General features: G+C 44.2%; 1 protein-coding gene across 1 annotated transcript in view; it reads left to right on the top strand.

The window, feature by feature from the left end:
• The first annotated feature begins 8,130 nt into the window (after positions 1 to 8,130).
• Positions 8,131 to 27,723, top strand: part of LOC310788182 (4-aminobutyrate aminotransferase, mitochondrial-like) — a 106,319-nt gene continuing 86,726 nt past the window's right edge. Inside the window, exon 1 of the mRNA XM_083649707.1 lies at positions 8,131 to 8,224. The gene's annotated coding sequence lies outside the window, so the exon portion shown is untranslated. The remainder of the gene's footprint in view (positions 8,225 to 27,723) is intronic.

The following is a 27,723-nucleotide window of genomic DNA, read 5'->3' as shown; positions in this document are numbered from 1 at the left end:
AGTGAAGAGAGTGGAGGACAGGGGTGATGTGATCGCGGGACCGGGTGTGAGTGAGCAGGCGGGCGGCTGAGTTTTGGACCATCTGGAGTCTATGGAGGGAACGGGAGGTGATGCCGGTGAGGAGGGAGTTGCAGTAGTCGAGGCAGGAGGAGACACTGACATAGGTGTCCTTCCCCTCCAGGTGGGAGATGGCGGTGTGAAGCACGTGTGCTACTGCATCCGCTGTGCTCCTGTTGGGGCGATATGCAAATTGTAGCGGGTCGTGGTCCGGGGGGAGTGTGGGGCGGATCTGTGATATAACCAGCTTTTCGAAGCACTTGCTGGCTATTGGCGTGAGGGCTATTGGGCGCCAGTCGTTGAGGCTGGTCACTTTCTGCTGTTTGGGAATGGCGATGATTGTCGCTGCTTTGAAGCAGGAGGGAACTTGCCGGAGGGAGAGGGACTGGTTAAAAATGTCTGTGAATACGCCTGCCAGCTAGTGGGCGCAGGCCTTGAGGACACGCCCAGGGATGCCGTGAGAGATCAGCTGCATCAGATTAGTTACTGATTTTATTTTATTTTATTTATGGATATAGAAGACAACAAAATCCCAGGGATGACATGCAAAAGTGTGAACACTTATACTCCTTGATAATAACTGCCTTCATTATGCAATCAATGTGTGTTTTCCCTTGTTGGTCACTAGAGGGCGTCCTGTGCACACTAGTCAAGAACAGCAGACTACAGGCTAGAGCAGCAGAGCCTCTCCATAGAGTAACGTTACACCATTTCAGATCAATAAATCCTCACGTGAGTTGAGCGGAGGTGCGTTCCAGACAGAGCAGCAAAGTCAGGGAATTTTGGAGGTCAGGGAATATAGGGGAATGACAAATGGGTATGAATATAGCAGACAGACTGTAGCTTCCCACTTGTTTCACACAGTCAGAACAATGTTCTGAGAACATGCATTTCAGAGCAGCTGGAGTGGAAACCAGAATGAGAAGCAACATGAACAAAACAGGAAGGAAGAACAGGCTTTTAGGTCATGGAAGATGTCCAACATAATGGAAAGTTCAGGAAAAGACACAATGACACCAAACCCCTTCATTTTATCCTTGAAATATCCTTAATTTCAGTTAATTATCCATTCAAAAGACAGATTTAAAATGGAAAGGTTATAATTTCATTAATAACTCTATACTCGATTTTGCATGACTTAGCATCTCTAGTCTCATTCAGACTAGTCTCAACGCCAGACACATGAGAGTTATTACGCTGATACACTACGTTACTGCAAGCTGCAGAGCTCTCTCGTTACTACATGCTGCAGAGCTCTCTCTGGGTCTGATACACTATGTTACTGCATGCTGCAGAGCTCTCTCTGGGTCTGATACACTACGTTACTGCATGCTGCAGATCTCTCTCTGGGTCTGATACACTATGTTACTGCATGCTGCAGAGCTCTCTCTGGGTCTGATACACTACGTTACTGCATGCTGCAGAGCTCTCTCTGGGTCTGATACACTATGTTACTGCATGCTGCAGAGCTCTCTCTGGGTCTGATACACTACGTTACTGCAAGCTGCAGAGCTCTCTCTGGGTCTGATACACTACGTTACTGCATGCTGCAGAGCTCTCTCTGGGTCTGATACGCTATGTTACTACATGCTGCAGAGCTCTCTCTGGGTCTGATACACTATGTTACTACATGCTGCAGAGCTCTCTCTGGGTCTGATACACTACGTTACTGCATGCTGCAGATCTCTCTCTGGGTCTGATACACTATGTTACTGCATGCTGCAGATCTCTCTCTGGGTCTGATACACTATGTTACTGCATGCTGCAGAGCTCTCTCTGGGTCTGATACACTATGTTACTGCATGCTGCAGATCTCTCTCTGGGTCTGATACACTACGTTACTGCATGCTGCAGATCTCTCTCTGGGTCTGATACACTACGTTACTGCATGCTGCAGATCTCTCTCTGGGTCTGATACACTACGTTACTGCATGCTGCAGATCTCTCTCTGGGTCTGATACACTACATTACTGCATGCTGCAGATCTCTCTCTGGGTCTGATACACTACGTTACTGCATGCTGCAGATCTCTCTCTGGGTCTGATACACTATGTTACTGCATGCTGCAGATCTCTCTCTGGGTCTGATACACTATGTTACTGCATGCTGCAGATCTCTCTCTGGGTCTGATACACTACGTTACTGCATGCTACAGATCTCTCTCTGGGTCTGGAACACTTTCCCTCAGCCAGCTGGGGTCAGAAGTGAACCGTTTACTTGGCCAGTGATTGGCCAGTGGTGGATTCAGTCTTCCCCAATCAGTAAGGACTTTGCGATCAGGCGTCAGGGGAGGCCCAGCCCATTTTTCGACCCGCTCACTCATTGGTGCTACGACCTGTCACTCATTCAGTTTCAACCCCCCTAGACCCATACTCAAACCCCAGAAGTGGGTGTGAAGTGGCACAGACTAATTTTATTATTATTATTTATTTATGTAGTAGCAATTCAACGTAATATTTGAGTCTGGGGAGATTGACTCACACACCCACACACACACACACACACACACACAAGCCGCTTTCACACACAGATTGCGCAATATTGCAGTTCAGAAGGCCCGCAACGCCAGCAGCCTTGCCACAGAAATTGCTTTCACACAAGACCAAGCAGCCCAGCCATATTTCCACCTCGAAGTGCTTTTTCGGATAGCATCCATCCAGCCATCCACCCCTCCCGGATTGAAACGAGGGTGAACGATGGGCGCTGAGTTTCATTATTATAATCAATCAAAGTTCGACAAATTAAAATGATGCTGGTCACCAAGCAAACCAACCAAAACATCGCCATGTAGCCTACAGCACAGCAGCATGTAGCCTACGCACAGCAGCTCTCAACAGCTGCTCGTTAAGACATCAAAGAAAAAAGATGTCACAGCTCACTTAAATATGCTGACAATGCAGAAACTGGTCATTTAAAGTGTTCTCCAAGACAAGGTAGGCTACCGAAAAATCTCCATAATCCACCTGCATTCTTATGAGAGAGGACGTACTGCATGCGGATGCATGAATATATTCTGGGGAGTTGAAGATCATTTTGCAGCTGTGCATAAAGCAGGCTGCAGATGGATTTCTGATTTCTCTGTGTGCACCTATTGCGAGAGAGATTATCATTATAACCGAGAGTCATAACGCACAACAGGGGAGACAGACAGCAGATATGCTTTGGTTATCTTACTTCTGATAGTAGGCTCCATGTCGCGGCTCCTACCTTTCAGGTGGAGGCGGAGTGGAGGGTGATACGGCGCTATGACTACCTCCACTGGTGGAACGAAAGGCATAACACAATTATTCACCACCCCACATTCATCACTTTTACATCGGAGGCGCGGATCACATATTCCGTAACATTTAGGCTACCGCTTTCAAGGCCGGTGTGAAAGCGGCAACACACACACACACACACACACACACACACACACACACACACACACACACACACACACACACACAAACACACACACACACACACACACACACACGATCACGAGATGGGATAGGCCTATTCTCCATGTAGCTGAGGGGAAAAGTTGCTTTAAAAATTGTCCTATAAAAATTATTTTATAGAAAGGTGTAGCCTATCTAATTCCTTAATGAGTAGTAGGCTATCTTTTAGTGCGATAGAAGTGTAGCTGTTCACTTCTGAGAGCCACAATCACTGGTGAAAGTGGGCCGGAACCGTCCGGAACTCAGTTCCGTTAAGAAATTCTGTGCCTGAACGGCGTTCCTGGAAGACACGCAGCTGTTGTCAATCAAAATCCGATTGCGCTGCTGCTCGGCTGTCTGTCCATACTGCGTTATTTCGAAACCCACATAGGTTAAGCCAAAACCACGCCCTGTGCCCGCCTACGCAGCAGTCAAGCGCCGGGATTGGCCAGGAGCAAGTCTTTTGTCCTCTTTTGACAGCTGGAATCTCCCACACCACAACCACTGCACAGCACACAGCCCAGCGATTTCATGAACCAACTGAATTGCTCTTGAGAGCGGACATTGAAATGAATGATGGTCACATACCTTCCTTAGTGTATTAACGTTATTGAAAACGTAATACAAGCTTTTAACACATTTCCCACACCACAAACACTGCGCCCAGCCCAGCGATTTTACTAGGCCCTAACCAAATTGCTCTTGCGCGGACATTGAAAATAAATTACTGTAATATATTGTAGCGTATCGCTGATACACCAAGGAACGGAGAGTTGTAGTTGGTACAGGGTCTTTATTCACAGGCTTCGTTAGCTCCTAGCAGCTAGCTTCACACCGCTAGCTCTACCCATAACAACCGGTCTCGCTCACTCCATATCTTGACTCCCTGCGGCACAGCGGCCGCTGGTCCTATATACCCCGTTTCCCCTAGGAACACACCCACATACATCAGTTCCTAGCTACCGTTGAGACACTTATGTTGCACATCACATTACAGGTAATACTTGGATTACCCAAACACGTTACATACTCCTCACCCAACAATAAGGTTAACGCCCACGTTAACACCCACAACCCACACATATCCCCCTGTACCAAAACACACCACCCCACAACATTTTGTATTCCCCCAATTTGCCTCTTATTTTTCAGCACACTTTCAATTTCCGTTCCACCACCACCATTTGCATTTCTTTTCATTTCTTCCCTCTTTTCCCATTCCTTAAATTCAACCCACATTTCAATTATCACAAGCCCCAACATTTACATTCCCTCTTTTCTCTTTACACTCATCTTCACATCATTCTTTTTCCATTACCTTCATTTACCTTTTTTCTACTCACATTATCCCACTTCACTTCAACCACTATTTCCATCCCCCCTTTTTTTAAAGCTTCTGTCCCATCTGAAGCACATTAGTCCTGCTCCAACCCCAGTGGGGTTAGCCCTCCGCAGGGTGACTCTCCTCGGTCTTCCCCCCGTGTTCCACAGTCCACACATGCACTGCAGTATCTCCGCACGTCCTCCTTTTGTTTGCCCCAGTAGAAATGTCTACGGAGGAGGCTGAGTGTCTCTTCGGCCCCCCGATCACCGTATGGGCCATCGTGCGCCCCCTTCAGTGCCAATTCTCGCAGGCAACCGGGTACAACCCACTGGGTCCCGCTTTTCCCGTGCCCCTTTCTCTCTAAAACCCCATCTCCACCCAGATGCAGGTCCGAAAACATGTTCCACAGTCCCCTCGTGGGCCCGGAACATGTGTGAATCTCTTCCACAGGGGGCCGGCGTCCGGCCGCTACCCACGCATACACCGGACCGATATCCGCATCCTCCATCTGTCTGCGTCTCCACTCACCCCCGTTGACATGCGTGATGTGCCTCTCCTCGTCTGTCGGCTCCACCGCTTGCACTCGCTCGTCCTCCCGTCCCGCTCCCCCAGGGGGCGGCGTGTTGAGGACAGCAGGGCGGACACCATCGGCGTCGATCTCCACCTCGACTTTCTGCAGCGCAGCCGTGGGGGTTGTGTAGCGGCTTGTCTGGGCCGGCTCCTCCAGCGTTGACCCCTCTCGCTCCCCCGGGGACACGAGCGCCGCTCCCCCCACTGTAACAGCATTGCAGGTGATGTCGCTCACTTCCCTCTGGCCGTTCAAAACGATTCCCATTATCTTGATGGTCTCGTCGCTGATGGCGATCTCCCCCACCACTGGCTGGCATGCAGAGCAGCTAGCCTGGGCCGGCTCAACAGTCCCTCTCCAGCCCAGAACAATCGGCTCTATACTGCTCCGCTGCTCCGCCGCTTGTTGCTCGGGCTGCTCCCCCGGCTGTGTGTCTCCTCCAGCGTTCACACTCTTAATGCAGTCTCCAGCCAAATGTCCAGGCGACTGGCAAGCCCAACAAAGCCTCACCTGTCTCTCCTCTCTCGCTGTCCTCCAATCCCCGACAGCTTCTTGACATTCTCTGGCTAAATGTCCCATCGCGCCGCATGCCCAGCAGGCTCCCTGCTGTCCATGTCGTTGTCCCGCATACCCGGTCCGTCTCCCGGGCTCGCCTCGGCACCACCTCGCCACGTGGCCCGGTTCTCCACAGTTCCAACACAGTCTATTTTGTGGCTCCTCCGTCCGCTTCTCTCCGTGCTGCGCGACCTCTCGTAGCAGCTCCATCAGTCCCTCTGCCCAGGCTGGTATCGTCTCCAACAGCCGTCCGACTTCCCTCAACACACGGGCCTCCATGCCCGCCAGCATCGAGCTGATCTCTGTCGTCAGCCCCTCTTCTCTCCCGTTCACCGACAGGCTTTCTTCCAGACGCTCCATCACACGTGGCGCTCGTAGCAGCTAGCTCACACAGCTAGCTCGCTACAGCTAGGTCGCTCGAGCCTTTGATCTCCAACTTTTCTCCGCTGTTCCTCCTCACTCTCTCCCCTCTCGACCGAATCAGAGGCGTTACCGCTTCACTTGCTGACACCAATGTAGCGTATCGCTGATACACCAAGGAACGGAGAGTTGTAGTTGGTACAGGGTCTTTATTCACAGGCTTCGTTAGCTCCTAGCAGCTAGCTTCACACCGCTAGCTCTACCCATAACAACCGGTCTCGCTCACTCCATATCTTGACTCCCTGCGGCACAGCGGCCGCTGGTCCTATATACCCCGTTTCCCCTAGGAACACACCCACATACATCAGTTCCTAGCTACCGTTGAGACACTTATGTTGCACATCACATTACAGGTAATACTTGGATTACCCAAACACGTTACAATATTAACGCTAATGAAAACGTAGCACAAGCTTTTAACACACAAATTATTTTTAAACATATTTATTTCAAAACATCATTGTAAAATTCAGGGCTTTAGCCAAAGCTTCAATAACAGAGCTCAGCTGACAGTTGAACTTGCAAATGAAAAATATAAAAAATATAAAATTAAAAATACAATAGGCTACAGCAGAGGTTCTCAAATGTTTTTCAGCCAAGGACCCCTTACAAGATAGAAAATATACCGGGGACCCCCTCATTCTGATTTGTGATTTTGGGCTAAGCTTAATTGTTTCCACGGTAACGTGCTTGACTTTTAAATTGATAGGTTTGTTGAATTAGAATGTAATCCATGAACCATTTTGGATTTAAAGCATGAAATATTTTCATTTAACTATGTAGCTTTTGCAAAAAAATAAAAAGGTTTTTATTTTTATTTTCCTGAAAACCTTTCGCGGACCCCCTAGCAAAGTTCCACGGACCCCTGGGGGTCCCCGGACCCCCATTTGAGAACCACTGGCCGCTACAGCACATAGGCCTAGCTTCTTCTTTTTTTGGCACAGCTATTCATTCCCCCCAGTCCAGCAGTTTGTTCCAGGCCAGTGAAGTCCCAACAATCTACAAAAACATGCAATAATATAAAATCATAGATACAAAGTTGAATCATACACAATCAATAAAGCCAAAAGTAAATGGTTAGCCTTCCCAATGGCATCTGTTATTCTGGCCTCATAAGCACTGAGGCGGTGGTCAGAAAGTCAAATAACCGCAACAACACCAACAACTACAGCAAGGCTGCAATGAGGATATTATTATTGAAAGACAAAATCCTACATCGCACCAAAGCATACAATGTAGCCTACCGCGGTTATTCATAATAGTTAACACAGGAGAGAAACAATTTAATTGTTCAGTGTGTGGTAAATGTTTTGGTCAAAAAGGAGAGTTGAAATCACACATGATAGTCCACATAGGATAGTCTGTTGTTGTAATGTTTAAACAGGACCAAATAATTCACTATAGCCTACATATTGTCAAGTGTTTCTAATTTCTACACCATAGGCTACAGGCATTCAAAAAATGGATGTGTGTGTTCAGGGATGCATGAAGCTGGGGGCGGGAGGAGGACAATATGAAACGATGAAGGTTGGGGTAGTATAGTTCCTGTAAGAAATTAAGTAGTAGTAGGCTAGCTTGTTTGTCTGGTTTGTGGGTTTGTCCCATTGCCTGTTGTCAGTTCCCGTTGCAAGAAATTAAGTAGTAGTAGGCTAGCTTGTTTGTCTGGTTTGTGGGTTTGTCCCATTGCCTGTTGTCAGTTCCCGTTGCTCTGTTGTGCCGATGTGATTGGCTGATGCGGCCCCAGCTGGGCTAAGCCCCTCCTCCTGTAGGGAGCCAGACAGTGAGTGAGGCAGAGCAGGGTACCCAGCTCTCCTCTCCACCCGGCCTGCACACACAGGATCTCCCGCTCCGCGCACACAGCTCGCTGCATCCTCCTCGGTAAGTCTGCCTTTTATCCCCATCAGATCCCGCTCTGCAGAGAGAGCTCACCCCGGCTGTGTCTCTGTCTCTGCGTCTCTGTCTCTCTGTCTCTGTCTCTGTGTCTCTCTCTCTCTCTCTCTCTCTCTCTCTCTCTCTCTCTCTCTCTCTCTCTCTCTCTCTCTCTCTCTCTCTCTCTCTCTCTCTCTCTCTCTCTCTCTCTCTCTCTCTCTCTCTCTCTCTCTCTCTCTCTCTCTCTCATATCTGTCTGCGTCGCTTCTCGCCAGAGCATCTGCAGCGGTATTTGATTTCATTCCGTTTTACTTCACCAGGCAGCCAAGTCAATAACAGCACACTCTTTATGGTGGCCTGGCAAGCGACCAGAGCCGCTGGGCTATTATACAAACATGGTAAAGTACCACCATCACCATCACCACCACAACAACAACTCCTACTATTCCTACTACTACTACTACTACTACTACTAAACATATAGCACCAGAAAACACAGGCAACGAAACAGTCAACAAACGATAAGGAAAAGCCCTAAGTGTGCTATGGGCATATTCATGGTAGAAACAGAGATGGCATCTTTGAAGGCAGAAATAGCCTAAGTTTAAATCAGCTGTAGGCGTTTTGCAGAGCAGTCCAGTCCAGGCAGCAGCGGACTGAAATGATGCATTTCAGTTTTTAATGATGCATTTCAGTTTTTAATTGCATGGAGTAACCCGGGTGTTGTGTGTGACAGGGTGTTGTGTGTGACAGGGTGTTGTGTGTGACAGACTGACACACAGGCTATATGCCAAGGCAGGGGTTGCAGAATCGTCCTTAATTGATGTATTAATAAGGAATGGCTTCTCAGTCAGGAGATCGCTGTTCTCTGCGCAAGCCAGTCAGATCCAGTCGGAACCAGTAAAGTTGATTGTATCAAAGCAGCGCAGGGTTATGAAATCCACTTTAAGCAACTGGCTGCAAGTCCCGGTGTCATGCCGAGTTTTGCACCCCCGCCATATTTTGGCAGGGATGCAAATCTCGCATGACACTGGTCCAGCCTCTGCTGCCTACCTGCCTGCCTGCCTGTCTGTCTGTCTGTCTGCCTGTCTGTCTGCCTGCCTACCTGTCTGCCTGCCTTTTACTTGTTTACTGTTGCTTTTCTTGGTTGCAGTTGCATACTTAGCAAGTGTCAATGTGCATTGTGCCGTGAAATGGCACAGTGTGTAAGGTTACTCTGCATAGCCTGGTGCTGTGTGTGTGTGTGTGTGTGTGTGTGGCCCACCAAGGCCAAAGGCACTGAGAAACTATTGTTTTGATTTGTTGTTTATGTGCTGTTACTATTGGTGTTTTACAGACATTTGGTAAAGTTTAACTCTATGCAGTTGGAATCAGAATTGAATGAATCTTGGTTTTATAATTATCTAGTCAGTTATTTTGCTGTACTGTACAGTACAGTGCACTTTATAATATATAGCCTAATTTGAAGATTGTCTTCCTGTCTGCTCCATATTTTTTGCTATAGGACGAATCAGCGTGACGTCACTTGCCACCCAGAAATGCGGAACCCCGGCAGTTAATAGTATGAGTTGTGCCAAACAAACGTTAATATCTCAAAAACTATACATCACATCGCTTATATTTTGACATTCTGAGTGAGAGCAGAAGTAGCTCAAGAGTTTGATGTAATATATATGCATGTCGTGTTAAAGTTGTGTGAACTGTCACAGTTTTTTAAATGTAAACAGAGTCAGCCGGCTAGAGTCAGACACTCAAGCCGCCCAAAGCTCGCGGTCCATTGGGTTCCATTGCCATTGCCACCCAATGACGCGGTTTGTTTACCAAAATGCTGCTCGGCTGATCCCTCGTATTGCTGTGATCGCTGTGCTGCATACTACACAAAGACAAATTCCTCGTTTGTAACATGTTTACTCTCTATGTAACATGTAACGTATTTGTAACATGTTTACTCTCTATGTAACATGTTTACTCTCTATGTAACATGTTTACTCTCTATGTAACATGTAACATATTTGTAACATGTTTACTCTCTATGTAACATGTAACATATTTGTAACATGTTTACTCTCTATGTAACATGTAACATATTTGTAACATGTTTACTCTCTATGTAACATGTAACATATTTGTAACATGTTTACTCTCTATGTAACATGTAACATATTTGTAACATGTTTACTCTCTATGTAACATGTTTACTCTCTATGTAACATGTAACATATTTGTAACATGTTTACTCTCTATGTAACATGTTTACTCTCTATGTAACATGTTTACTCTCTATGTAACATGTAACATATTTGTGACATGTTTACTCTCTATGTAACATGTAACATATTTGTAACTTGTTTACTCTCTGGCTTCAAAATAATCTTGCTTGTTATTAACAGTGATTAGGCTGACTTTTGTATTGATGCTGAAGTAGGTCTAAGTGATTTGGTTTCTGTTATAAATATTGTGGTGGTTTCTGGCTCAGAGAGGGACAAGGGTCATAGGTCATACACTGACAGTCAGTAGGATTCAACACAGTCAACTATGATTGCAAACTCCTGCTTTAGGGCTTAAGTTAAAGTAACATCATTCTGCTTTAGGGCTTAAAGTAACATCATTCTGCTTTAGGAATACCAGAATATGAGTGTGTTAATTTAAGCATAAGTATCAGTAAGTGGCCCGGGATTCTCAAAGCCTGTGTTGAGGGTCATACAAGAACAAAAATGCACTCTTGAAGCTAAATAAATCCAAAACCAACGAGTTAATTATTTAAATTCTTTACTTCAAACGTCCTCAATGTAGAACAGTAATTTCTTATACATAAGATTACTTTTAGCCTTTTAGTCATCAAGATTATTGAAAGATATTCCATATTCCAGACTGAAATGTTATAACAGAAGTGGAGTATTGGCCAGAATTACATGAACATGTGGACACTTACTGTATTGAGTGTTGAACAGTAATTTTTTACATTACATTTTTAGCCTGATTTCATCAAGATGATTGAAAAATATTCTAGAATCCAGACTGAAATGTTACAACAGAAGTTGGCTCTGCACCAATGTTTGTTTAGAGGCGGAAGGGGTCATAGCCAGGTCAATACGGAGAGCTAAAAAAAATAGCTAATGTTAAATTAGCTATTGTTAAAGTATCTTGCATTTTGTGTTCAGGTGCACTGTAATTTTTATATATATATTTATTTTTGTAGCAATTCCATGCGGCCCACGGGTCGCTATTTGGGGAACCCTGATGTAGGGGGATATTTATGTATTCCTTTATTTTTGTCATCATTATAAAGCCACAGCAGCGTAAAGAGGAGGTGATGTACAGTATGTAGTTGTTCTGTTCAAAATGCTCTCCTACCCGTCTCCGACGTCCGATTGCAGATCCGAAGATATGATAGTCTTTCTACGGAGGCCAGTAATTTAGCCGGGGCAGTTTCACTGCTGCGTGAAACAACCGTTTAAAAGCAGTCTTTCCATGACCTCTATACCACTGATTAGATTTTGATGGTTAAGGTCAAAGTTCAAATTCACTGTGTGACCTCACTACTGCTCATTTCATGCTCGTTAACGCGATATCTCAGGAACGCCTTGATGGAATTTCATCAAATTTTCCTAAAACATCCACTTGGACTCCAGGATAAACTGGTTAGATTTTGGTGGTCAAAGTTCAAGGTCACTGTGACCTCACAAATGCCATTTTCAAGCTCATTAATGTGATATCGCAGGAATGCCTTGACGGAATTTCATCAAATTTTCCTAAAACATCCACTTGGACTCAAGAATGAACTGATTGCAATTTGGTGGTCAAAGTACAAGGTCACTGTGACCTCACAAACACCATTTTCTAGCTCGTTAACACGATATCTCAGGAACGCCTTGACTAAACTTTGTCACATTTGGCCCAAACATCCACTTGGACTCCACAATGAACTCATTACATTTTGGTGGCCAAATATCAAAGTTCAAGGTCACTGTGACCTCACGAACGCCATTTTCTAGTTCGTTAACACAATATCTCAGGAATGCCTTGATGGAATTTCGGCACATTTGGCACAAATGTCCACTTGGACTCAAGGATGAACTGATTACATTTTGGTTGTCAAAGGTCAAGGTCACTGTGACCTCACAAATGCCATTTTCAAGCTTGGTAACAACATATCAGTAATGATGGATGTCGACTGCTCACTTGTTGGCGGAGGCTTATATCCGTGTTGCGGTCGTTCTAGTTTTACACTTTTTTCTCCAACAGTAGAATGAATACATAGGAAATAGGGCTGCACAATATGAGGAAAATCTGCGATGTGCAATAACACTATTCAATATTGCGATGACGACCTGCGATAAAAAGACTTGCTATAAATAAACAAATATAAAAGGGTACATATTAGCTACAGTAGCATGTCCTGCTTTAATAGATACACAGCTAACATAGACCGCAGACATAGCCTATGTCCATTAAATAAAGAAAATGAACATACATATTGTCTTGTTTATTAATGTCAATGCATTTTTGGGCCTTGTTATTGTTTGCGTTTTCCTGTTATTGCGTCTGTTTTGTGCACCACCACCAAATGTGAATATCATTTTCTCTCTGATATCTGTCTATCTACTCTACTCTATCTATCTATCTATCTATCTACAGTAGGGCTGTCCCAGCGAGTCGACGTAATCGATGACGTCGACTACGTAATTACGTCGACGCACGCTACGTGCCTCGACGCGTCACAATCGTCACAAAACATAAATAATGTGGCTAATGTTAGCGGCTAACTGTTACTTGTCGTTACTTTACATGGCAGTAAAATGCCACTGAATGACCAAATTGATTTAACTTTTAACCATTTCCACTTTCCATACGGACCCCCAGCATTGGTTAGTTGTTAACGTCGTGACTATATTTATAACGTTATAAGGTACTCCGGTTTGCGGTTTATAATTGAGGGCTGAATACAGCCGTGCTGAGGGGTTGTGACTTGCGCAACACATTTACGACCGGTTATTGACTTAGCGTAGATTCTAAACCATCACCGTCATGTTGAAAGTAATTTCTGCACCGCAGCGAACATAACATTACACCATTTAATGGTGTTATTCGGCCGTTTAACGTTAACGTACATATTTCCGTTTGCTTTCACGGCTAACGTGTAGAAAATTGATTAAACTAACGTTACAAACCGTCTGTTGCTGCTCACGTTAATTTACTGCGTGCATCATTTAACAGTGCTATTCGGCTGTTTACATTCTTCTGTTTGCGTTCACGGCCATGTAAGATGAGATCAAAACTAACGTTACAGACCATTGTTACAGTCTGTGACTGTTAGTCTGTAAATCGTTTGTATTATTTATTTCCTTACCCCCACACTGATGCAAACATACATTTGGCTGAGTTAGCTGCACATTACTCCAGTGATTAAATAAATCCATGTCCTGTAAAAATACTGATCCTCCTCAGTTTAGGGAAAGGGTTCATACATACAGTGATGAATCATGATGATGATCAATTTAATCTATGTGTCAGGTGGTCCAGTATTTCCGTGATGAGAGCAGGCAACTGACAAATAGGCAGGCACTATCTATTATAATAATAAGATTAATTATTAACTATTTTATTTTGAATTGCACTATATTCATTTTATTTGAGGACAAGCTCTTGCTTAAATTTTATTTGAGAGATTTTATGTTGGACTGTTAAAGAGAATGAGATGGTTAAATAAAATACTGAAATTGAGAAGTTTTTGGTTATTTATTTGTTTTGGGTAAATTTATTGTTTAAAAATAAAAAAAATGGTAAAAAATAATCGTTAGATTAATCGACTAATCGAAAAAATAATCGTTAGATTAATCGATAAGAAAATAATCGTTTGGGACAGCCCTATCTACAGTAGGCCTATATATCTATCTGTCTGTCTGTTTATCTATCTATCTATCTGTCAATCCATCTATCTACTGTATCTATCTACCATTTATAGCAGTCTAAATGTAGGTTAGCAAACAAACACTGTTAGACAGACAGACTACAGAGAGATATGCATTAAGATGCGTCAAATTAACGTTATGTTGAGAAGTCACAACAAGCCATTGACAGTGCAACAGAGGTGACTGAGTGAACGTGTTTTGCCTAGGCCTACCTGACCGCAGTTCACTTTTTTCATTATGTTTTTTTTTATTGCCAGAGAGATAAATCCACGTCATCTTTCAGGAGTCAGTCAGCGGACATGACTTGTAGTTGCGCACGCTTACAGCCGAAAGAGCCAAAAGAGTATTGAAGGTAAGAATTGACGCATTTACTTTTTGATGGGACAACACAACAGCACAGAACCATGGCAGCCAATCAAAGGTGTCTCCTCCAGGCCAAAATGGCAGTTTTGCTGTGCGCTGGTGTTGCAATGGATCGATTAGTTGTCACTTCTGAGCAATGTAATCTCTGGCAATTATTTTGCGGGGCCTTACAGTGTTGGGGGTATTACGCTAGCTCTCGGTAGCCTACTTCAGAAGTTTATTTACAAACACAAGACTCATAACTATGATGTGCGGATGATATTATTACAAACATATAAACTGGGACCGGGGCTCCGTTTAACTCTGAGGGGAAGAAGAAGCTCCTCTCTTATGGGACACTTTTAGCTGTGCTAAACCCATCACTACAAAGCTAACGTTAGCTTAGCTGTGAAGCTATTGGAGCTTCTTCTTCTTCTTCTTCTTCTTCTTCTTCTTCTTCTTCTTCTTCTTCTTCTTCTTCTTCTTCTTCTTCTTCTTCTTCTTTGTTTTACGGCAGTTGGCAAGCTATTGGAGCTTTGACTGGTAAAGTTTAAATAGTTCAGGAGGAAACCTTCCTGTCACTGTGTGGAAATTAAAATGTCTAAAGTCCAGAAGCTGAGAGCGGTGGTGAAGCTGCGCCTAACTGCGGCTGTAATGTAACTTTTTTCCCGATCGCGATGACACGTGACTTTTGCGTTGTGTTCATCGCGCATGTTCATATCGCAAATTCGCAATGACGATGAAAATAGGATTAATGGTGCAACCCTAATGAGAAACAGCCCTAATGGGAAACATACACATAACGCTAACACACATAACAACATACACATAACGCTAACACACATAACAACATACTGTAACGCTAACACACATAACAACATACACATAACGCTAACACACATAACATACTGTAACGCTAACACACATAACAACATACTGTAACGCTAACACACATAACAACATACTGTAACGCTAACGTGAACACTGAGCCCTAATGGGAAACAGCACTTGAGATGTTTTGCTAATACTCTCTGTGACAGAGCACCTAAGGATAGTACACTGATGCATTGCGTTACAGGAACAGCAGCCAAACTGCATATTTAGGTCACATTCCTGACTCAGTGACCTCAGAGCTCTCTGCCAGCTGCACCGCTGGATGAGTGTGGCTTCCTGTATGCTCACACCAGATGAAAACTCCATGATGAAAATGTTTTCTTTTTTTAAAGTAAGGGATAATCAACGACTAGGTGTGCGCCGCAGGCGTCTGGGATAACTCTGTTTACTTGGGGAACCGACTAATACCTGGAACAAGCGTAACATCCCGGCAGCTTCGCGTTATTATGGAACCGACCGCGGTTTTGGGCAGACCACGCCCTGTGCCCACCTACACAGCAGTCAAGCGCCGGGATTGGCCAGGTGCCCATGCTCCGTGAGCCAAGCTCACAAATTTTGACAAGCTGTGGCTGCGCTTCCTTGACAAGTTGACAGACAACTGCCTCAGCCTGGATGAAAAAGTTTAAATGAGAAAGAAAACGTTTTAACAAATTTTTGCTCCAACAATTTTCTTAGCAAAACTAAGACATTTAGATTATTATCATTTAGATTGTTGTTATATTCCAACAGGATATATATATATATATATATATACAGGTATACACACATACTGTATAATGTGATTGCCATGTATAAGATAGGACCACTATCTGGCATGCTGTGGTTCATTCATATCCTCCTGTAGAGAAGAAAGGCAGTGGCTTGTTCCTGCTGCTGTTTTGCAAGGCAAAGCACCATTGACCTAGAAAGGTGTGTGTTCTGTGTGTGTGTGCGTGTGTGTGTGTGTGTGTGTGTGTGTGTGTGTGTGGTTCAGCCCGTTTGCATGTTGAATCTGAATGCTTACACAAGTTTAGGACCAAAAGTTCATGTTTTCAACTTAAGGAATGTCAGCTTCAACAGAGACTATTTGTCACAGTCATCACATAACCACTCACATTCTCATACAGATTCACATTCTCAGACAGACTCACATTATCATACAGACACATTCTCATACATATTCACATTATCATACAGACACATTCTCATACATATTCACATTATCATACAGACACATTCTCATACATATTCACATTATCATACAGACACATTCTCATACATATTCACATTATCATACAGACACATTCTCATACATATTCACATTCTCATACAGATTCACATTCTCAGACAGACTCACATTATCATACAGACACATTCTCATACATATTCACATTATCATACAGACACATTCTCATACATATTCACATTATCATACAGACACATTCTCATACATATTCACATTATCATACAGACACATTCTCATACATATTCACATTATCATACAGACACATTCTCATACATATTCACATTATCATACAGACACATTCTCATACATATTCACATTATCATACAGACACATTCTCATACATATTCACATTATCATACAGACACATTCTCATACATATTCACATTATCATACAGACACATTCTCATACATATTCACATTATCATACAGACACATTCTCATACATATTCACATTATCATACAGACACATTCTCATACATATTCACATTATCATACAGACACATTCTCATACAGACACATTCTCATACAGACACATTCTCATACAGACACATTCTCATACAGACACATTCTCATACAGACACATTATCATACAGACACATTATCATACAGACACATTCTCATACAGACACATTCTCATACAGACACATTCTCATACAGACACACATTCTCATACAGACACATTCTCATACAGACACATTCTCATACATATTCACATTATCATACAGACACATTATCATACAGACACATTCTCATACAGACACATTCTCATACATATTCACATTATCATACAGACACATTCTCATACAGACACATTCTCATACAGACACATTATCATACAGACACATTCTCATACAGACACATTCTCATACAGACACATTATCATACATATTCACATTATCATACAGACTCACATTCTCAGACAGACTCACATTCTCATACAGACTCACATTCTCAGACAGACTCACATTCTCATACAGATTCACATTTCATACATACCGGTACTTTAAAAATAAATAGTATTTCCTCAAATCTCTTAGCAAGAGATGGTTCTCACTTTCAGGCTCTTTTAGTTTTGTAAGAGAGAAATATCCAAATCCAAAAGCAGGTCTTTGGAAAAGGCTTGGCTCAAATCAAATGCTGTAAAAACACGTTTGACACTATGGGTAGTAGCAGTGGTAGCAGCAGCAGTTACCCTTAATTGTCACTCTTTGGGGAGTTGCTCTTCCAACACATTAAAAACAGACAAAAATAGATAAATATAGAAGATGCTCCTCCCTCTTGTTCATCTCAAGCCAGGAATATATTTGTTTGTTTTTTATTTTTGCACTGAAGCAACTCTTGTGGAAACCGGTGAGCTTGGGTCATAGATGAGAAAATCACGGCAATACAGTAGCAAAATATGGAGCAGACAGAAAGACAAGGTTTAAATGATAAAGTGCAAAGTAACAGACCTTCAAAGTGACATAATAGTGGAGTCCATGTAAATGTCCATCTAATAAGTCATGTCAAATGTCCAGATGTATAATGGGGGGAGGGGTGACGGTCACAATGCCAAACTCAAGGCTTCACAATGACAGTCCAGAAACCAAACGTCCATATTTCAATACGAGAGATCAGTGTTGCTAAACAAACAGCTTACTGGGGGCAACTTTATAATCGGACCCTATGGAGCCAGCCTTGAGTGTCTCGCTCTAGCCGGCTGTGCTGTTTACTAAATTCACTTCATTTTAAAAACTGTGACAGTTCAGCTAATATTATACATCAGACTCTTGAGCTACTTCTGCTCTCACTCAGAATGTCAAAATATAAGCGATGTGATGTATAGTTTTCGAGATTGGCACAACTCATACTATTAACTGCTGCGGTTCCACATTTCCGGGTGGCCGTAATGTCACGCTGATTCGTCCTACAGTGATGATGATGACAATGTATAAGAACAACAGCTAAAGTTTGCTCTGTAGGCTCTAGGTGAGTCACTGCTGGTTAGAATCCTCGTTCTCACTCGTAAAACCTGGGTTGTAGGACAACCCTAATGTTATAAAAGCAGACGTGTGTGTGTGTGTGTGTGTGTGTGTGTGTGTGTGCGTCCGTGCGTGCTGTTTCAGGCCTCGCTCTGGTCACCTGGGAGACTGAAGGCAGATTTTTCAGTTGCCCTGGTGGTTGTTTCTGTTGTATTTAGCGCTCTCAGTTTGCTTCCTGCCCAGCACAGTCTCACACTAGCTGTCACTCTTTCTTTCCCTTCAGCCTTGGACGTCCACTCTTGCAGTCTCTCATCATTTGTTTGATGCGCTCAAGCTCTCTCTCTCTCTCTCTCTCTCTCTCTCTCTCTCTCTCTCCTCCTAGACCAGGGCTTTTCAAAGTCTGAAGCTGTGTTCACACCGAGATATTTATTTTTCGCTCTGTCGCTTGATTCAACCCTTTGGAACTCCTGCAGCAATGCAGTGAAGCCAACATCAGTGCAGCAAGATGGGCGGATCACCTTTGGAGAATGGAGTGGGAGGTAAACACCTCTAGACTCCATTGCTTCATCCCCGATGTGGGTTCTCCTCCTACTGGGATGGACCTGCCTAGACAGGCATGGTGAGGCTTAATCGCCTCAGGACTGGCGTCGGGCGTTTCCGCTCATCAATGTTCAGATGGGGCTTGACTCCTAGTGCGACCTGTGAGTGCTCCTAGTGCGACCTGTGAGTGCTCCTAGTGCGACCTGTGAGTGCTCCTAGTGCGACCTGTGAGTGCTCCTAGTGCGACCTGTGAGTGCTCCTAGTGCGACCTGTGAGTGCTCCTAGTGCGACCTGTGAGTGCTCCTAGTGCGACCTGTGAGTGCTCCTAGTGCGACCTGTGAGTGCTCCTAGTGCGACTGTGAGTGCTCCTAGTGCGACCTGTGAGTGCTCCTAGTGCGACCTGTGAGTGCTCCTAGTGCGACCTGTGAGTGCTCCTAGTGCGACCTGTGAGTGCTTCTAGTACGACCTGTGAGTGCGGTGCAGAGGAACAGACAGCAGACCATGTCATTCTGGAATGCCCAATGTATCGGGCTCCCAACGGGATGCATGGCCTGCTGTCTGTGGATGACGATACGGTGACATGGCTGCTAGAGGTGTGCCCAGAAATATAGCCCGGGTGAACCCCCCCCCAGGCCGGGGTGGTAAAAGGATAGCCCCTCGGCCCCGTACCTGGGGGAGTGGAGAGAAATCACCTAACCCAAACGACAGAGAGAGAGAGACCCTTTGGAATCGCTCTGTCGCTCTGTTTAAATCGCTCATCAACAGGCACACGAATTGACGGACATGTGGGGGATATAACGTTACGCAATGTCATGATATTTGTCCACTACGAGCCACCGTCATTGTTTACAAGCTAAAGCCTATCAGCGTGCCCCTAATGCGAGCTCCATACCGGTAGGACAGACTTCACTTCATGTCAACTGTCAGCCTGTCAATGTAGTTTGTTGCCACACAATAAACCAGCGGTTTGTCCCAAGCCAGTGTGATCCTTGACTCACTCTCACACGGCAGCCAATCAGCGTTGAACAGCGAGCGACTGATGGTAGCGTATTTTCGCTCGAGTTGGGATATTTCATCTGGGGCGACGAGCGTATTTTCTCCCTATCGCTCTGTCTCTGTCGCTCGGACGCCCAGCGATTTTTCTCCCAGGCGAATATACGCTCAATCGCTCGTTTGCATATGTATGTAAACTCGATGCCAGCGAAAAACTTTAATAGGTCGGTGTGAACGCAGCTTGAGACTGTGGGCCTCCGCTTTGTCTAGTTTACTTTATTTGTTTTCGCTCAATTCCTGGATGCCTATTGGATCAGGATGATGTTAGTGAAGTGATCCCATAGACACTCAACAATTGAGACATAGCCTGATATTGCTGTTTGACGTATTTCAGACTAAATACATTCCAGGCCGATCGCACGTGAAACGGCAGAGCTGTGCTCACAGAGTGTCTGTCTGAAGGCATTTATTAGTTTCTGACTCTGGGAAAGTGGAAAAACTGTAAAATTCCCCAAAACTACTGTATCTCTGAACAAACTATTTTAGGCTATTGTAGGGTTAGGCTTAATGTAGCTTCTATGTGATCTCCTTTTGATAACTAATATAATAACTAATGTCATATCTTTTCACTTCCATTCACTGAGCCTCCCCTGAAACTGTTTGGAGACCCCCTGGGGAGGTCTGCCTCACACTGTGAAAGCCTCTGTCCTACACCAGACACACACACACACACACACACACACACACACACACACACACACACACACACACACACACTGTTAGTTCCTTCCCTGTTGCCACGGTGACAGAGTGGAGCACTCAGCAGCATGTTAACCCTAGCTCACACAGCTTGATTCCCAGAGGAAGACATGGTGGAGTAGTGTGCAGAGACTCAGGCCAATCGCTCTCTGCTTAAAGGCCCAATCCGTCAAAACTCACTAATACTGACGCCGGTGGCCGTTAGTGTAACTGCAGGCAGCGTGTGAACGAGCTGACGCGCGGGCACCATACTCGCACGCGCACAAGCAGTTGCCTGGCAACAGCAGAGCTGTTCGTTGCTTTGTAACGTTAACTCATAAAAGTCACTTGAAAACGGCAACCTGGACAATTTATCGGTCAGATCAGCCTCGAGATGCCCAGGAAGGATTCTGGATGAATTAGGGGACGTTATTGTGGCATGTTTGGTCGTGTTTTGGCTTGCGTTTGCTGCGGGCAAGTCGATACTCATGTTAGCATGAGCCAGGAAATAGCCTGCTCCCCCTGTATGTACGGTAATGCCTGGAGTTGACCAAACTGAACAATCAAACAATGTTTCATAAGCATAACAGTAACGTTAGGCATATTTAGGACTGTTAAATTCATTATCCACACAAGACGGTAACGTTATTAGTGGGGCTGGTGGTAATTTCTATAAATGTAAATTAATATTAGTTAGCCGCGATTAGCATCAAGCTAACATTACTAGTATGTGCAGTCCCACTGCAGTCAGAGCCTGCTGGCTGCGGGAAGTGGATACTCATGTTAGCACAAGCCAGGAAATAGCCTGCTCCCCCTGTATGTACGGTAGCCTACTGTCAAACAATGTACCGTAAGCATAACAGACAGTAGGCTAACGTTAGGCATATTTCCGACTGTTAGATTCATTATCAACACAAGACAGTAACGTTATTAGTGGGGCTGGTGGTAATTTCTATAAATATAGCTAAATCTATTAGTTAGCCGCGTATAGCATCAAGCTAACGAATCACCACCGCAGCTAAATGCAGCCAAACAATAATGTTCCATGACCATAAGCATAACGGTAGTAACGTTAGGGTTGCATTACTTCACACAAGACGGTAATGTTAACAGAGTTTCTGACCAGGTGGTCAGATACTTGTACTACGGAGTGACAGTAAAAATCTTGAATCTTGAAAATCCATTAGCAAGCAGTAATCTGGTCAAAACCACATTACACTAGCTACAAGCAGCAAGTTCCCTTCATGAACCGAAAACACTGTCCTGACTCTAGTTTCCCCCCGATGTCGGTCACATTGCTGCTGTCTGGCCAGACGGGCTTCATTAGATAAATATTTATTTATTTAGTCTGGAATTTTTCTGGAGTCTGTGTTTGTTGTTTCCTTTAGCTAGCAGCTAGCGACGAGCGTAACGTTAAAAGCTACTTCAGCCATTTCCTGTTAGCGTCTAGGACAAGAGACAAGCTCGACGTGAACGCGCGAGACGTCACATCCTCTAGCTGTGGCGGGAGATGCTATCCACTTCGAAACTGCGGTTTTCCATGTATCTTCTGAACGGCTGGTCGGAGAGAAACGCCCGTGGTCGGCATTTTTAAGTGACGTCAAGGCGCATTCACTCAGTGCCAATAATAAACACTTTGTGCACATTTATTTCTCGCCAAAACCAACGGAATGGGCCTTTAAAACGGCAAACTTTTCTTTACATAATTACATAATTAACAATCAATTATCGATTATCGCTTGTTATATAAAAATAATAGTTAAAAGAATAGTTACTAGTATTAGTTATTATTCATCATAATGGCACACACAGGTTAAAGCAGATTTCACCCTCTGCCTACAGCCTAGTTCCTCATTGCACGGCTCGCGAGACGCTGGCGGCTCTCGAAGCTTTAGTTGGCGGCTCTAAGAAATTGATTATTTTTTTTATTTTTTTTCTCTCCCTGCTCTCCCCAAAATTTCAACAAACCTTTATGGCATATTATTACAATACAACAATACTGGTGTTGACAGTAATAGAAGATGCCAAATCATTCAAAACAATAAGCATTTTGCTTTTAGGAGCACTGTGCCAGCGTGCAGCGCTGTTCCAAAACGTATCAACGTGTGTCGTTGCCTGGGAAACGCATATCCCATAATACAACTGTTCGCATCGCATCCCATAATAGTATGATGATACTTGGGATGCCATTGCGAACATAGATGCGAACAGGTTAGCTAAAACTAACGGCCCCCACCGTTGCGGTCGGGGTACGTTTCGAAATCCCTCCAGGCCTGAAAGATTTTCTAGGGGAAACATGCTAGCTGGGGAGCTCGCTAAGGTAAGACTGATTGTTTGTTGTTGTCATGATTGATGGTCCACATCAACAGGGCTGAATCATTGACAGTGGTGGTGTAGTCAGGAATGTCATACTGAACCGACCTGGATAGCTAAGCTTAGTGAGGTAATATGCAGTTGTGTGGTGGTAGCATGGAGGGGGGTGTTTCCAGGACGCTGGATTACACCGTTAAGCCTCCTTGAGGTGTCGTGCGCCTAACTTAACGAAACATCGGTGAAGGAAGGTGCACGATATTGGAAAAAACTGACATTGCGATATTCCCCGCCCCTGCGATATATATTGCGATATGAAAAAATACAGATTTTCACCAGATTACCAGAATAGCTCTATTTTAAAAAGAAAAGAATACTTCTAGAATGATTGGGATGATTTTGTAGAGGAGTCCATCTGATTTTGGAGGGGAAATTAGGTATTTTAATGTTTCTCAACCACTGGGCTGTTGCCTACTGTAGGCCTCAGAGCGTCATCTATCAGGGTGCATACACATTTTGAGCAATGGATTTCCATGACTTAGGCTACATACATGAAAAAGTGAGTGAGTTATGACATTCTACTTTAAAATGTCACTAGCCTATACTTCACTTAGTCTAATGCAGCCTTTAAAACCAGGGAAAGACAACATGTATGCTGTATCACCATATTACCAAATCCAACATCTAAGACCATATAGTCTCATATCACAATATTGATATACAATTGATATATTGCCCACCCCTAATATTGAGTGCCAGAATCTACCTCCCAATGATGCTATTTGCAGAAAAACATTAGATTTCATTGATTATAATCACTGCTTTCAACTTCTTTCGTTCTTCTAACGTTTCAATAAATCAACAATGAAACACCCCTGCCACTTTATACACTTGGTCTGACCCCCCGGAAACCCCCTCCAGAAACGACCAAGTGGTACACTCCGAGTTCCGGTTTTTGAGCGCAAGGCTGGCAGTACAGAGAGACGAGGATTCACATGCAGCCGACCGGTGACAAACAATTAATTTGTAAAAAGTATTAAATATACATTTAATTGCCCAGATATGTCTCTTCTCTTTTTATTTTCACTGACATGTTTTGTGTAAATAAGTCGCTATGTATGATTAACTCTACCGTAACGTTACGTTACTGCTATCATGTGATGCAACATCAGAGACTTGAAGGGGAGAGACAGCTGCAGTGATAACACGGACAACTTCTCAGTAATCACTTTAGCCTTCGTGTCATAAGTTGCGGTCTTGCTTTTTGGTGTTTCAAGAGTAAATATCTCCACTCCACAGACATGTTGAGTTACAGCAGCCAGCCTGCTGTATGCGAGTGCGCTGCAAACTGTGGACAAGTCCGCCTCCGCAATCACATCGTTTACAGACGGGCTACTGTCAGCAACGCAACATAAGCAAAAACAATTCAATTGAGCTCTCTGTGCATGTTTGTTGTGTTGAAGCTAAGCACTAAATGAGTGAGTACAGTAGCGGGCGTCTCTCTCCTTTGAGAGAGCCTGCATTTCACTCAGTAGGCTACCCCTAAAGTGAGAGTTTATCAAGCAACATGACTTTGAGTTCATTTGCTTTTGACATTGCATGTCCTGCGATGTGACTATCGCGCATGCGCACATTGCGATGACGATGTGTAAACGATATATCGTGCAGCCATATATATATATATATATATGTGTGTGTGTGTGTGTGTGTGTGTGTGTGTGTGTGTCTGCTGCAGCTCTTAGACAAAACATGTTGTGTGCTCCAGTCACATTCCCCCTCCTCTCTCCTCTCTGCCTAGAATACCTCTCTCTCACACACACACACACACACACACACACACACACACACACACACACACACACACACACACACACACACACACACACACACACACACACACACACACACACACACACACACAGGCTCTATCGTCGTACAGGCAATATCCCCTATTAGCGCTTGCGCACCTGTTTGCGTGTGCCTTAAAGCAGGGAAGATTACAGTCCGCTGTCCAGGTGTTATGCCGAGTTTTGCACCCCCGCCAGGCAGCAGCAAAACGCATCCCCACCTCACTGGTAGGGCTGCTCGATTATGGCAAAAATCGTAATCACGATTATTTTTGATTGATATTGAGATCACGATTATTTAACACGATTATTGACATCATTGACATTGAGAACATCATGCATTTATTGAACATTGACACTGGCTTTTCTTTTTAACATTGGATGTCTTTGGATTTGAGATATAATTGAAAATAAATAAATAAATAAATAAATAAATAAATAAATAAATAAATAAATAAATAAATAAATAATAAAAGTGCAAAGATTTAGAAATAAAATAAAAACTAAAATAAATATACAGTATATGTAGGCCTACTATGTTGCAGTGAACTGCCACAACCAACTGCAACTATTAATCTACATTCAATATGTTGGTAAACATCTGAACTAGTAGTCCTTAAACCTCAAATCTAACCAAATGAGAACGCTATTGAGTAACGTTCGTTTACATTAGGCTACATTAAATTACTCATTTGGCAGATGGTTTTATCCAAAGCGACTTACGTTTAGGTTCATAATAGGCTATTGTTAATGTTTACCTGTGAGATCGTTAGCTGTTGAATATGCGGTCGCATTGTAAAGAGTGTCCTGAATCGATGACTGTGTTGTGGCAGGAGTAACTAGATGGGACTTTTTCTTTTTGTTCGTTTAGCGTTATTGCTTGGTCATAGACCACTTTGTGAGTGGATTTCAAGTGATTAAACAGAGTGAGAGGTCGTGTTGCGGGGTGATGCCACGACCGCGCATATCTTGACAGGTGGGTCAAAACTCGCATCGCAATTCCATGCTGTATATTCGCATCGCTCTTGATGTGTAAGTTACACATCAGTTAAGGTCCTTACACATCAAGAGCGATGCGAATATACAGCACGGAATTGCGATGTGAGTTTTGACCCACCTGTCAATCACAGGCACAGACTTGGAACAAACAGTGCAAGATATGCGCAGTGTAAGGACCTTTAAACTCGGCAGAACCATAGTGTTTCCACCCCACATACGTTGTTTCACCTCTCTTCTCGACCAGCGGCTCTCTTTCTGTGAAATAAGCGGGGAGGAGAAAGCCTGTGGCTCTTCACACGACAGTCACAACTCGAGCTGGTGTGCTTCTTTGGGCTTTGGGGGAGGGGCCGAGCAAAGGAAGGGGTGCACTTGATTTACAACACAAGACAGAACGAGAGAGACAAGAGCCGCAAAATCGTTTGATGTCAATTATCTTGTTTTCATAATCGTGGACAGCCCAAATCGTAATCTAGATTAAAATTCGATTAATCGAGCAGCCCTACTCACGGGACCATATTGTAATGATTTATACAGAAACATAACTGTTTAGAAAATGATATTGTGGCGATCCAGAGTTTGACATGTCGGTGGCGATTACGACGTCACGTGAAGGCAGCGGACCAGCCAGGGTAGTAGGGAACTTCCGGTCTCGGCTGGGGAGAGAGTCTGGGATTACGAGGAAGCGGACAAGACGTGTGTGTAGCTAGGAGCTGTGTGTGTAGCTAGAAGCTATGAGTGTGAACCAGGAATAAAGATTGTACCAAGTATTGCCTCTTCTCCTCCTCACTTAATGATCCCGGGAGTGAATTATTACAATATAATTGTTTGGGTAGACGTGACCTCCCTGTTTTAAAGTTAAAACAGCCCCAAAATATGGTGGCGATGCATGGTGGTGCGGGGAAGCATAATTCGTCACAACAACGGGCGCAAACGCAGATTAGAGGCGTGCCAAATCATTTATGCACGGCGCAAACGGGATTTGGGCAGTGTCCCATACTCCTCTATACTCCCATACGCTCTCTCCTCTCCCACATTTCCCATTCTCTCCCCACCTCCTCCCTCCCCCTGCTCTCTTCTCCCCCACCCCCCCCCCCCCCCCCCCCTATGGCTAATACAGTTCTGTCAGGTTTCATATTGGCTTGAAATGCTCTGGCTAATACGGGATGAAGAATGATGTTATTAATACAAATTCCATTCTACAACATCGATAATTATCTCTCTCTCTCTCTCTCTCTCTCTCTCTCTCTCTCTCTCTCTCTCTCTCTCTCTCTCTCTCTCTCTCTCTCTCTCTCTCTCTCTCTCTCTCTCAAAATGCCTATGGCAGAAAATACTAAAGACAGCGTGTTTTCCTCAATGAAATCTTTATTCCAAGATCCGGTGGTCTCCAACAGCACTCCTCTCCAACACTGCTCACACAGCTCCTGCTTTCTTTTGACCTAGCGCCTGGTTGTTAATGGTGCTTTGTGAGGGAATCTCATACGCTGGCTCCATAACATTGATCAGGTGTTGAAACGCGTTGCCCTCAACAATACAACAATACATATTGGCAGCGTCTCCGTCTCGATGAGGTTGCAGATGGCCTGGGTGATCTTTTCTGCACGCCGGCCATCACATCTCCTCGGCGCTACCAGTGAAGTGATGGTGGGCTGAGAGGAGGACGTTAACCAGGCTGGGATCTACGCTGTTCAAGTGGTGGATCATTGGCGACGTAGCCGTGTTGTACTTATAAACGGCATCACAGTTCTTG

This window comes from Poromitra crassiceps (assembly GCF_964638095.1).
Source record: "Poromitra crassiceps genome assembly, chromosome: 13".
In the NCBI taxonomy this organism is placed as follows: Eukaryota; Metazoa; Chordata; class Actinopteri; order Beryciformes; family Melamphaidae; genus Poromitra; species Poromitra crassiceps.
This window is presented reverse-complemented; position numbering and strand designations above follow the sequence as displayed.